Genomic DNA, 11,875 nt, shown 5'->3' with positions numbered 1-11,875 from the left:
CATTGAACTGGGTGAATATGAATGACAGTAACCTAAACCTATCACTGTTACATTGAACTGGGTGAATATGAATGACAGTAACCTAAACCTATCAGTTACACTGAACTGGGTGGATGGATGGAATATGAATGACAGTCATCCAATATGCTGTAATAGAACTTGGCTCTATTTTAGATGCATGACGTGCWGCAGGTCCCGCCTCTCCCASCTCCTCATTGGTRTTTAGGAGCATATARCCACYRMYGTGATTGAAAGATGAACGACGTCCACACTCCGGTTGAGTGCAGTAATGAACCTTAACGTTTGTTGCCAATTCTATATAAAATCCACAAAACGAAGAAGACTGAACCAGGAGATAACACTAGAAACTAACTCGGTATCCTCTTTTATCTGTGGATTAATTGTGGGAGTAGAGAACACATGATTTTGTGTGACTCAAAGTCGGTCAATATTCTACAAAAATACAGAAAAAAAAGACGTTGTGCATTTCAGTTAAAATAACAACCCAATGTTTATATATCCCAGGACAAATTAATTAGCAACAGCAAGCTAGCTAGCTAAATGTCCACGAATGTTTCGACCTGTRCCCAAATTAATATAGTTCGTTCAGAGTTATTTTTTAAAATTTCAACCTGCGTGTGCTGAATGCGTTTGGGGTGGATGGACTCAATCTACATGKACACGCTACGCGCGTGTCCGTTGTGGTCAGTGACAACATGGTAATGTCAGTGCCATAATTCTGTTAACAAATGAAAACAGATCCAGAGATGTCATTTGAGCCACACATGCAGATTCGACAGTTCTACCTGGAAAGTGTTGTTTTGAAATMATTGGATACTACACCAAAAAAAGTGTTTTTATTTATTTATAACTATGGAAATATGTTCTTCACTGCTTATTCTGTTCATGTAGCATTTATTACAATCTTGGTTTACAAAATACAAGTCAACAGGTGTTTGTTTGTGGATAGTGAATTACATTTGTGCATATTTGTTACGGATCACGGCGCCATTAAATCAACACGCCCACTAGAACGCGGATGTGTAAAAACAATGTTTCCGACATTCTACTCGGTTTGTGTGACATCACCTTGACAACAGCCGGACTCTAGGCTTCTCTCCAGAGAAGAAGCAGACCGGGACGGGAGACCGGGCACGGAGCAGGCACTACTCTCCGTGCTGCAAAGCAAGCGGGGCTCCAACCGGGGCTAAATCCTACCGTGAGTAGCCTACAGAACCCCCCCCCCCCCTTGTCTTCGTCATGAAGTTTAGGCCACCTATTTTTCTGACTTCAGCTCAATCGACATCTTCAGTTTAGCCCATTTTTAAACAGGGTTACTAGGCCTACTCGTAGAATAACACGGTCTAATACCTATTCACTAATACCAATTCAAAAGTGTAGTGCCAATTGTAGATGTGGACGCTCCACCTCGTCCTCTCTTGTGTAGGGTTACTAGGAGACGAGGTCGACCTCTCGGTGGAACGGGACACTTGTTCGTGTGATGGACGTTGTTAGTTCCAACCTCCTCCAGTGAACTCCGCGGGTGATGTAACCAGTGATCATAGTGCCCATTCATGAAGGGGCAATCTGAGGTCATAACTAAGAACAACCTGCCACTGAAAAATCAAATCAAAGTTTATTTGTCATGTTGCGCTGAACACAACAGGTGTAGTAGACCTCAACAGTGAAATGCTGAATACAACAGGTGTAGTTAGACCTCACAGTGAAATGCTGAATACAACAGGTGTAGTAGACCTCACAGTGAAATGCTGAATACAACAGTGTAGTAGACCTCACAGTGAAATGCTGAATACAACAGGTGTAGTAGACCTCACAGTGAATGCTGAATACAACAGGTGTAGGACTCACAGTGAAATGCTGAATACAACAGTGTAGTAGACCTCACAGTGAAATGCTGAATACAACAGGTGTAGTAGACCTTACAGTGAAATGCTGAATACAACAGGTGTAGTAGACCTTACAGTGAACTGCTGAATACAACAGGTGTAGTAGACCTCACAGTGAAATGCTGAATACAACAGGTGTAGTAGACCTCACAGTGAAATGCTGAATACAACAGGTGTAGTAGACCTTACAGTGAAATGCTGAATACAACAGGTGTAGTAACCTCACAGTGAAATGCTGAATACAACAGGTGTAGTAGACCTCACAGTAAATGCTGAATACAACAGGTGTAGTAGACCTCACAGTGAAAGCTGAATACAACAGGTGTAGTAGACCTCACAGTGAAATGCTGAATACAACAGGTGTAGTAGACCTTACAGTGAAATGCTGAATACAACAGGTGTAGTAGACCTCACAGTGAAATGCTGAATACAACAGGTGTAGTAGACCTTACAGTGAAATGCTGAATACAACAGGTGTAGACCTCACAGTGAAATGCTGAATACAACAGGTGTAGTAGACCTTACAGTGAAATGCTGATACAACAGGTGTAGTAGACCTCACAGTGAAATGCTGATACAACAGGGTATAGGACTTCACAGTGAATGCTGAATACAACAGGTGTAGTAGACCTTACAGTGAAATGCTGAATACAACAGGTGTAGTAGACCTCACAGGGAAATGTCGAATACAACAGGTGTAGTAGACCTCACAGTGAAATGCTGAATACAACAGGTGTAGTAGACCTCACAGTGAAGCATGAATAACAGTGTAGTAGACTCACATGAAATGCTGAATACAACAGGTGTAGTAGACTCCAGTGAAATGCTGAATCAACAGGGTGTGTAGACCTCACAGGAAATGCTTACTTACAGGCTCTAACCAACAGTGCAAAAAGGTGTTAGGTGAACAATAGGTAAGTAAAAGAAAAAACAACAGTAAAAAGACAGGTATATACAGTAGCGAGCTATATACAGTAGAGAGGCTACATACAGACACCGGTTAGTCGGGCTGATTGAGGTAGTATGTACATGTAGGTATGGTTAAAGTGACTATGCATATACGATGAACAGAAGTAGCAGTAGCGTAGAAGAGGGGTTGGCGGGTGGCGGGACACAATGCAGATAGCCCGGTTAGCCAATGTGCGGAACACTGGAAGGTCGGCCCAATTGAGGTAGTATGTAGTACATGAATGTATAGTTAAAGTGACTATGCATATATGATAAACAGAGAGTAGCAGCAGCGTAAAAAGAGGGGTTGGGGGGGAATACAATGCAAACAGCTGTGGGATGGGGCTCTAGAAATGTAATCACTCTCAAATGCATGGACAGAGGCTATGGATGCAAAATGTCCGTCCATGATGTCAACATTATAGTTTAACCATTGTTTGATGCTTATACAGTGTTTGTTTACAATTCAAATGTTTACAAACAATGTAGCAAAACAAGCTTATATTTGGGGTTCTGTGGGGTACGACAGTTGAACTAAGCTCATATGTTAAATTTCGTCAACAAACCAATGTGTATATATGATTCATTGCAATCCTACCTTTTGATAAATAGAATAGGATTATCTAAGTCAAATCATTATTCTCTGAATGTTATTATTATTATGTTATTATACAAATCATTATTCTCTGAATGTTATTATTATTAGTTATATACAAATCATTATTTCTTGAATGTTATTATTATTATTTATTATACAAATCATTATTCTCTGAATGTTATATATTATTATGTTATTATACAAATCATTATTCTCTGCCTATTATACTTTTGGATGTTTCAGTGCCAAATAAGGCGATCAGCGGTTCCAACCGTTGTCCCAACATTCTATAATAACCGTTCTTTAGGCCCTGATACTGGCTCTGTTCCAACCGTTGTCCCAACATTCTATAATAACCGTTCTTTAGGCCCTGATACTGGCTCTGTTCCAACCCGTTGTCCCAACATTCTATAATAACCCGTTCTTTAGGCCTGAACTGGCTCTGTTCCAACCCGTTGTCCCAACATTCTATAATAACCCGTTCTTTAGGCCTGATACTGGCTCTGTCCAACCCGTTGTCCAACATTCTATAATAACCCGTTCTTTAGGCCCTGATACTGGCTCTGTTCCAACCGTTGTCCAACATTCTATAATACCGTTCTTTAGGCCCTGATACTGGCTCTGTTTCCAACCCGTTGTCCCAACCATTCTATAATAACCCGTTCTTTAGGCCCTGATACTGGCTCTGTTCCAACCCGTTGTCCAACATTCTATAATAACCCGTTCTTTAGGCCCTGATACTGGCTCTGTTCCAACCGTTGTCCCAACATTCTATAAACCCGTTCTTTAGGCCCTGATACTGGCTCGGTTCCAACCGTTGTCCCAACATTCTATAATAACCCGTTCTTTAGGCCTGATACTGGCTCGGTTCCAACCCGTTGTCCAACATTCTATAATAACCGTTCTTTAGGCCCTGATACTGGCTCTGTTCCAACCCGTTGTCCCAACATTCTATAATAACCCGTTCTTTAGGCCCTGATACTGGCTCTGTTCCAACCCGTTGTCCCCAACATTCTATAATAACCCGTTCTTTAGGCCCTGATACTGGCTCTGTTCCAACCCGTTGTCCCAACTTCTATAATAACCCGTTCTTTAGGCCCTGATACTGGCTCTGTTCCAACCCGTTGTCCCAACATTCTATAATAACCCGTTCTTTAGGCCCTGATACTGGCTCTGTTCCAACCCGTTGTCCCAACATTCTATAATAACCCGTTCTTTAGGCCCTGATACTGGCTCTTGTTCCAACCCGTTGTCCCAACATTCTATAAATAACCCGTTCTTTAGGCCTGATACTGGCTCTGTTCCAACCCGTTGTCCCAACATTCTATAATAACCCGTTCTTTAGGCCCTGATACTGGCTCTGTTCCAACCCGTTGTCCCAAACATTCTATAATAACCCGTTCTTTAGGCCTGATACGGCTCTTTCCAACCGTTGTCCCAACATTCTATAATAACCCGTTCTTTAGCCCTGATACTGGCTCTGTTCCAACCCGTTGTCCAACATTCTATAATAACCCGTTCTTTAGGCCCTGATACTGGCTCTGTTCCAACCCGTTGTCCCAACATTCTATAATAACCCGTTCTTTAGGCCTGATACTGGCTCTGTTCCAACCCGTTGTCCCAACATTCTATAATAACCCGTTCTTTAGGCCCTGATACTGGCTCTGTTCCAACCCGTTGCCCAACATTCTATAATAACCGTTCTTTAGGCCCTGATACTGGCTCTGTTCCAACCCGTTGTCCCAACATTCTATAAATAACCCGTTCTTTAGGCCCTGATACTGGCTCTGTTCCAACCGTTGTCCCAACATTCTATAATAACCGTTCTTTAGGCCCTGATACTGGCTCTTTTCCAACCCGTTGTCCAACATTCTATAAATAACCCGTTCTTTAGGCCCTGATACTGGCTCTGTTCCAACCCGTTGTCCCAACATTCTATAATAACCCGTTCTTTAGGCCTGATACGGCTCTGTTCCAACCCGTTGTCCCAACATTCTATAATAACCCGTTCTTTAGGCCCTGATACTGGCTCTGTTCCAACCCGTTGTCCAACATTCTATAATACCGTTTTTAGGCCCTGATACTGGCTCTGTTCCAACCCGTTGTCCCACATTCTATAATAACCCGTTCTTTAGGCCCTGATACTGGCTCTGTTCCAACCCGTTGTCCCAACATGTCTATAATACCCGTTTTAGGCCTATACTGGCTCGGTCCAACCGTTGTCCCAACATCTATAATAACCCGTTCTTTAGGCCCTGATACTGGCTCGTCCAACCCGTTTCCCGGGAGACTTGAGTTATTGTCCTTGTTCAATTTCAAATGTTATGTCTTAGTCACAAGGGGTCCAGGTTTGGTCACAACAGATTCCAGTTTGATGATGTAAACAAAAGATAAAAAATAAAATAAAAAAAAGGGTTCAATAAAACAAGAGAAATGAAGTGGGTTGTTTCTGTTAGGCGTCTTCTAATACAGGCTTGTTCCAATCCATCTCCTAGTCCATCTTTACCCATAACCCCCCAGTATGCTACGCTGCAGGTCAACTCAAAAGGTGCTCGCAATCCAGCTCCTAGTCCCATCTTTAACCATAACCCCCCAATATGCTACGCTGCAGGTCACTCAAAAGGTGCTCCAATCCAGCTTCCTAGTCCATCTTTACCATAACCCCCAGTATGCTACGCTGCGGTCAACTCAAAAGGTGTCACAGTAAAAGGTTTTCTAATATAAATAATTAACATAATAACAGTTTCATTTCTATACATTCTCTCTCCTTTATGCAAAATGGCTCTAATACACATTATTGTGAAGAATGAAGCAAACGATTAAACCAATTTCTAATTCCAAAACAAATGGAACAGCCTGCTGCTGCCGTCTGCTAGGGTGGGAGGAGAGGAGGTGCGGGGCCCACGTGGGTACTGGGGCCCCTGCCTTTAATTGGGTTAAACTGATTAGGGGCCCACGTGGGTAACTGGGGTCCCTGCCTTTATTGGGTAACTGATTAGGGGGCCCACGTGGGTAACTGGGTCCCTGCTTTATTGGGTAACTGATTAGGGGGCCCACATGGGTACTGGGGCCCCTGCCTTGATTGGGTTAACTGATTGGGGGCCACGTGGGTAACTGGGGCCCCTGCCTTGATTGGGTAACTGATTAGGGGGCCCACGTGGGTAACTGGGTCCCTGCCTTTATTGGGTTAACTGATTAGGGGGCCCACGTGAGGTAAACGAGGCNCCATAAAATATAATAGAAATATAATCGATAGATGGGAAGTTCCCATTCAAGTCAGGACTGGCATCCATTGCTATTGTACCCATGAGTTTAACAGTGAAATTGCCAGGGTTAGAGGTTACATAACCCTTCTATGGATTATATGTCTATAGCCACAACAAGCTGTATATTTGATAGGCATGCTGCCCAAAACTGCAGCCTTCCTGACAAGCAGGCAACCTGTAACTACCAAAATAAAGGAAACACTTGAGTAAATGAGGAATACAAAGTTGATGTTATGGTGTGGGGTGCATTTTCCTGACATGGTTTAGGTCCACTGTTAGAAGATATGCCAAGGTACATTGAAGCTGTTCTGGCAGCTCGTGGTGGTCCAACACACTTTAAGACACTTTATGTTGATGTTTCCTTGATTTTGCCAGATACCTAAATGTGTTGGTGATAAAAATGTAATCCACAGTTATTTTTTCTAAACTATTGATCCTCGGTGGCTAAATGATGCTCTCTGGTGTATTATGAACATTGAGAGTGTTGGATAGAAATTATAATAATACAAAATAAAAAACATAATTTTTTATTATTTATTGCCTCTTGGGCACCATACAGGCTGGGGCCCCCTTCAGGCTTGGGCCCAGCCCCTGACTCACACAACTGACCAGTCACATTTATTTATTATGTAGTACAAATATATATATATATTAATTAGTTACCCAATCAAGGCAGGGCCCCCCAGTTACCCAAGTGGGTCCCCTACCTCCCCACCCCACCATCTGATGATTAGCAGCAGGCAGCAGGCAGCAAGCAGTCTACACACATTGAGAGCTCATGAATCCTCTTGTGTTTAGCGGTTGTATCAGGCTTCAGGTAAGACCATAGTGTAGACTGTGTTGAAGTAACAATGTTAATTGCGACAACGTGGGGCAGGCAAACGACAGGTCAAGGCAAAAAAATAAAAAACAGAAATACCTTATTCACATAAGTATTCAGACCCTTTGCTATGAGAGCTCAGGTGCATCCTGTTTCCATTGATCATCCTTGAGATGTTTCTACAACTTGATTGGAGTCCACCTGTGGTAAATTAAATTGATTGGACATGATTTGGGAAGGCACACACCTGTCTTTATAAGGTCCCACAGTTGTCAGTGCATGTCAGAGCAAAAACGAAGCCATGAGGTTGAAAGGAATTGTCCGTAGAGTTCCGAGAAAGGATTGTGTCGAGGCACAGATCTGGAGAAGGGTACCAAAACATGTCTGCAGCATTGAAGGTCCCCAACAACACAGTGGCATCATTCTAAAATGGAAAAAGTTTGGAACCACCAAGACTCTTCCTAGAGCTGGCCGCCCGGCCAAACTGAGCAATCGGGGGAGAAGGGCCTTGGTCAGGGAGGTGACCAAGAAGCCGATGGTCACTCTGACAGAGCTCCAGAGTTCCTCTGTGAAGATAGGAGAATCTTCCAGAAGGACAACCATCTCTGCAGCACTCCACCAATCAGGTGGAGTGGCCAGTGTCCAGACGGAAGCCACTCCTCAGTAAAAGGCACATGACAGCCCGCTTTGGAGTTTGCCAAAAGGCAACTAAAGGCATCTCAGACCATGAAGAAACAAGATTCCCTGTCTGATGAAACCAAGATTGGCGAAGGCGTCGCACGTCCATGAGAAAAACCTGGCCATCCCCTACGGTTGAAGCATGGTGGTGGCAGCATCATGCTGTGGGGATAGTTTTTCAGCAGCAGGGACTACGGGAGACTAAGTCAGAGAATCGAAGGGAAAGATGAAACACAAGCAAAGTACATGAGAGATCCTTGATGAACAACCTGCTCGCAGAGCATCAGGACCCTCAACGGGTGAAGAATTCACCTTCCAACAGGACAATGACCACTAAAGCTCACAGCCCAAGGACAGATAGCAGGAGTGGCTTCCGGAAAAGTCTTGTGAATGTCCATTGAGTGGCCAGCCAGAGCCCAGTGATCTTGAACCATATCGACACATCTCTGGAGAGACCTGAAGATAGCTGTGCAGCGACGCTTCAGTCCCGGTTTCATCAATTTGTCTCCAGCGAATTATTATGTAAAGATATATCTAAGGACATTTGTGGTCCCTTTCAGAGCCAATCTTTGTGAACTGAGATGTGGTTCTCTGTAATTTTTGCGTGGAGTGGTTTGAACACTCCAAAAAGACTCAGACCCGTCAAAAAGAGCCACGGAGTGGTTGGTGTTGGTTGAATTCCGCGGTCGCAGTTCCTTTTATTAGGGCAATGTAAACAACTAAGCTCCCCAGTTCCCTTTATTAAGGGCAATGTAAACACTAAGCTCCCGCAGTTCCACCTGTTATATTCCTGCAACCACACCACAATGATTACTGCTACCAATCAGTCGACCGACCGTTTCCTCCTGGTCATAACCGCCTGATCACTAGACTAACGTGACATAACCCTCCACAACTAGCTCGTCAATAAACCCCTCAACACTAGACTACTGGTTATAACCCTGCAACTAGACTACTGTATACAAACCCGTCACACTAGATACTGATATAACGCCCTTCACACTAAGACGTACTGTTATAAACCCCTCCACTAGCTACTGACGATAATACCCTCACACTAGACTACTGACATAACCCCTCACACTAGACTAACTGAACATAACCCCTCACAGCTAGACTAACGACATAACCCTTCACACTAGACCGACGTTATAAACCCCTGCACAACTAGACTAACTGACATAACCCCGCACAATCTAGACTACTGTTATAACCCTCAAACGATAGACCTACTGACATAACCCTGCAGCCTAAAGACTACTGACATAAACCCCTAACACTAGACTACTGTTATAACCCCTACACTAGACTAACTGTTAATAATCACCTCACACTAGACTACTGACATAAGCCCCTCACACTAGACTACTGTTATAACGCCCTCACACTGTCCCAGACTACTGTTATAACAACCTCACACGGACTACTGTCCATAACCATTCACACTAGACTAACTGTTATAACCCCTACACTAGACTACTGCATCACGTTTCCCCTGTTATAACCCCTCACACTAGACTACTGTTATAACCCCTCACACTAGACACTGTATAACCCTCACAATCTAGACTACTGATATAACCCCTCACACAGACTAACTGTTAGTAACCCCCACACTAAGACTAGCTGTTTAACCCTCACGCTAGACTAATTACTGACATAACCCCTCACACTAGCACTACTGTCATAACCCCTCACACTAGACTACTGTTGATAATACCCTCCCACTAGCTACTGTTATTACCGCCCTCACTGCTAGACCTACTGTTATACACCCCTCAACGAGACTACTGTTATAACCCCTCCACTAGACTAACTGACATAACCCCATCACCACTAGACTCTGGTCATAACCCCTCACACTAAGACATCTGGTAATATACCCCTCCCACTAGACTACTGTTTATGAACACCTCATCCGTAGACTACTGCTATAGACCCCTCACACTAGATCTACTGTTATAACCGCTCACACTAGACTACTGTTAATAACCCTCACAACTAGACTACTGTTATAACCCTCACACTAGACTACTGCTAAATAACCCCTCACACTACGTCGTGTACCAGACTATACTGTTAATAAACTTCACAACTAGATATCTACTGACATACACTCTCATAGGTCTCAACTGTGATGGGGGTATGAGTCTTAATGAACCAGTTACTGGTTATATAGGTGAGGGTTTGACGTAGTTGGGTGGGGTTATAACAGTAGTTAGTGTGAGGCGGGTTAATGGTCCAGTAGTTCTAGTGGTGAAGGGGTTATAATCGACTCTTACACAGCAGGTTAGTATAGTTCTAGTCGTGTAGGGGGTTATATTCAGTGTCTAGTGTGAGGGGGTTATAGGGACAGTAAGTGGCTGGCTTGTGGTGGAGGTGGTTATGACTAGTGTCTATAGTGTAGGAAGGTTTATACACAGTAGGTCTGTCATAGTGTGACAAGGGGGGTATCTGGTTCAGGCTAGTAGCACTAGACTTACGTCGACACTATGCACTCTATAAATAACCTGTTGTGAGTCCTGCGACGACTAGAGAGTGCTGTTATGGCGATGTAGTGTTTAATACTAATATAGCTGACATATATGTGTGTTTATGTGACTTTCTCCCCATCTGGTATTTTCTTAGTTGTGAGGGTGTGTGTACTGTTATTGTTTGTTATTGTTATTTACTTATTTTAGTATTCGCGTAAGGTTTTTATTATTTTTGTGTGTTTTTTTTTGTGTTTTTTTTTTTTTTTTTTTTTATTTTTTTCTATTTTTTTTGTTCTTTTTTTTGTTTTTTTTTTTTTTTTTTTTTTTTTTTTTTACTTTATTTTTTGGTTTTGTTTTTTTTATTTTCGTTAGTTTGTGGTTGTTTTATTTTTTTTTTTGTTTTTTTGTTATTTTTTTGTGATTTTTTTTTCAGAGAGGTATGAGGGGCGCCAGGAAGGCGAGGGTGAAGTGGTTGAGACAGTATCCTAGTGTGAGGGGGATAAGAGCAGTATTCATGACGTGAGGGGTCTAAAGTGACACTACGCAGAGAAATCGCTTAGATACTAGTTATCAAGTAGTCTAGTGTGAGGGGGTTTAAAACAGTATTCTAGTGGTTGAGGGTTATAGAACAGTAGTCTAGTGTGAGGAGGGATTATAAATACATAATACCAGTAGTACAGTGGTGAAGGTGATTATAAACACGAGTCCCTCAGAGTCGGACGAGATCTAACTAGTTGGGGACTGTCGATATGGATATAACACAGCTCCTCACATCATAACGACAGTAGTTGTCCGCTAAGTGGTGAGGGGTTATGAAAACAGCTATCAAGTCGCCCTAGACCTAACTCATGTAGTCGATGGGAGTTTATATATGTCAGATATAGTTCACCCCCTAATCCAACAGGTGAGGGGGGCTAGATCATACTGATTAAATACAAGTAGTTTACAGGTGAGGGGTTATACAGTATCAGTGGAGGGTAATAACAGTAGTCTAGTGGAGGGTTTATAACAAGTAGTCTGTGTGAGGGGTTATGGAAGTAGTCGTCTGTGTGAGGGGTTTATGTCAGTAGTCCTAAGCGTGAGGGTTATAAAACAGTAGTTCTAGTGTGAGGGGTATAAAAACAGTAGTCCTAGTGTGAAGGGGTTTATAAATCAGTAAGTCTGCCCAGTGTGGGGGTATTAAC

Source organism: Salvelinus sp. IW2-2015, unplaced genomic scaffold (genome assembly GCF_002910315.2).
Source record: "Salvelinus sp. IW2-2015 unplaced genomic scaffold, ASM291031v2 Un_scaffold4166, whole genome shotgun sequence".
In the NCBI taxonomy this organism is placed as follows: domain Eukaryota; kingdom Metazoa; phylum Chordata; class Actinopteri; order Salmoniformes; family Salmonidae; genus Salvelinus; species Salvelinus sp. IW2-2015.
This window is presented reverse-complemented; position numbering follows the sequence as displayed.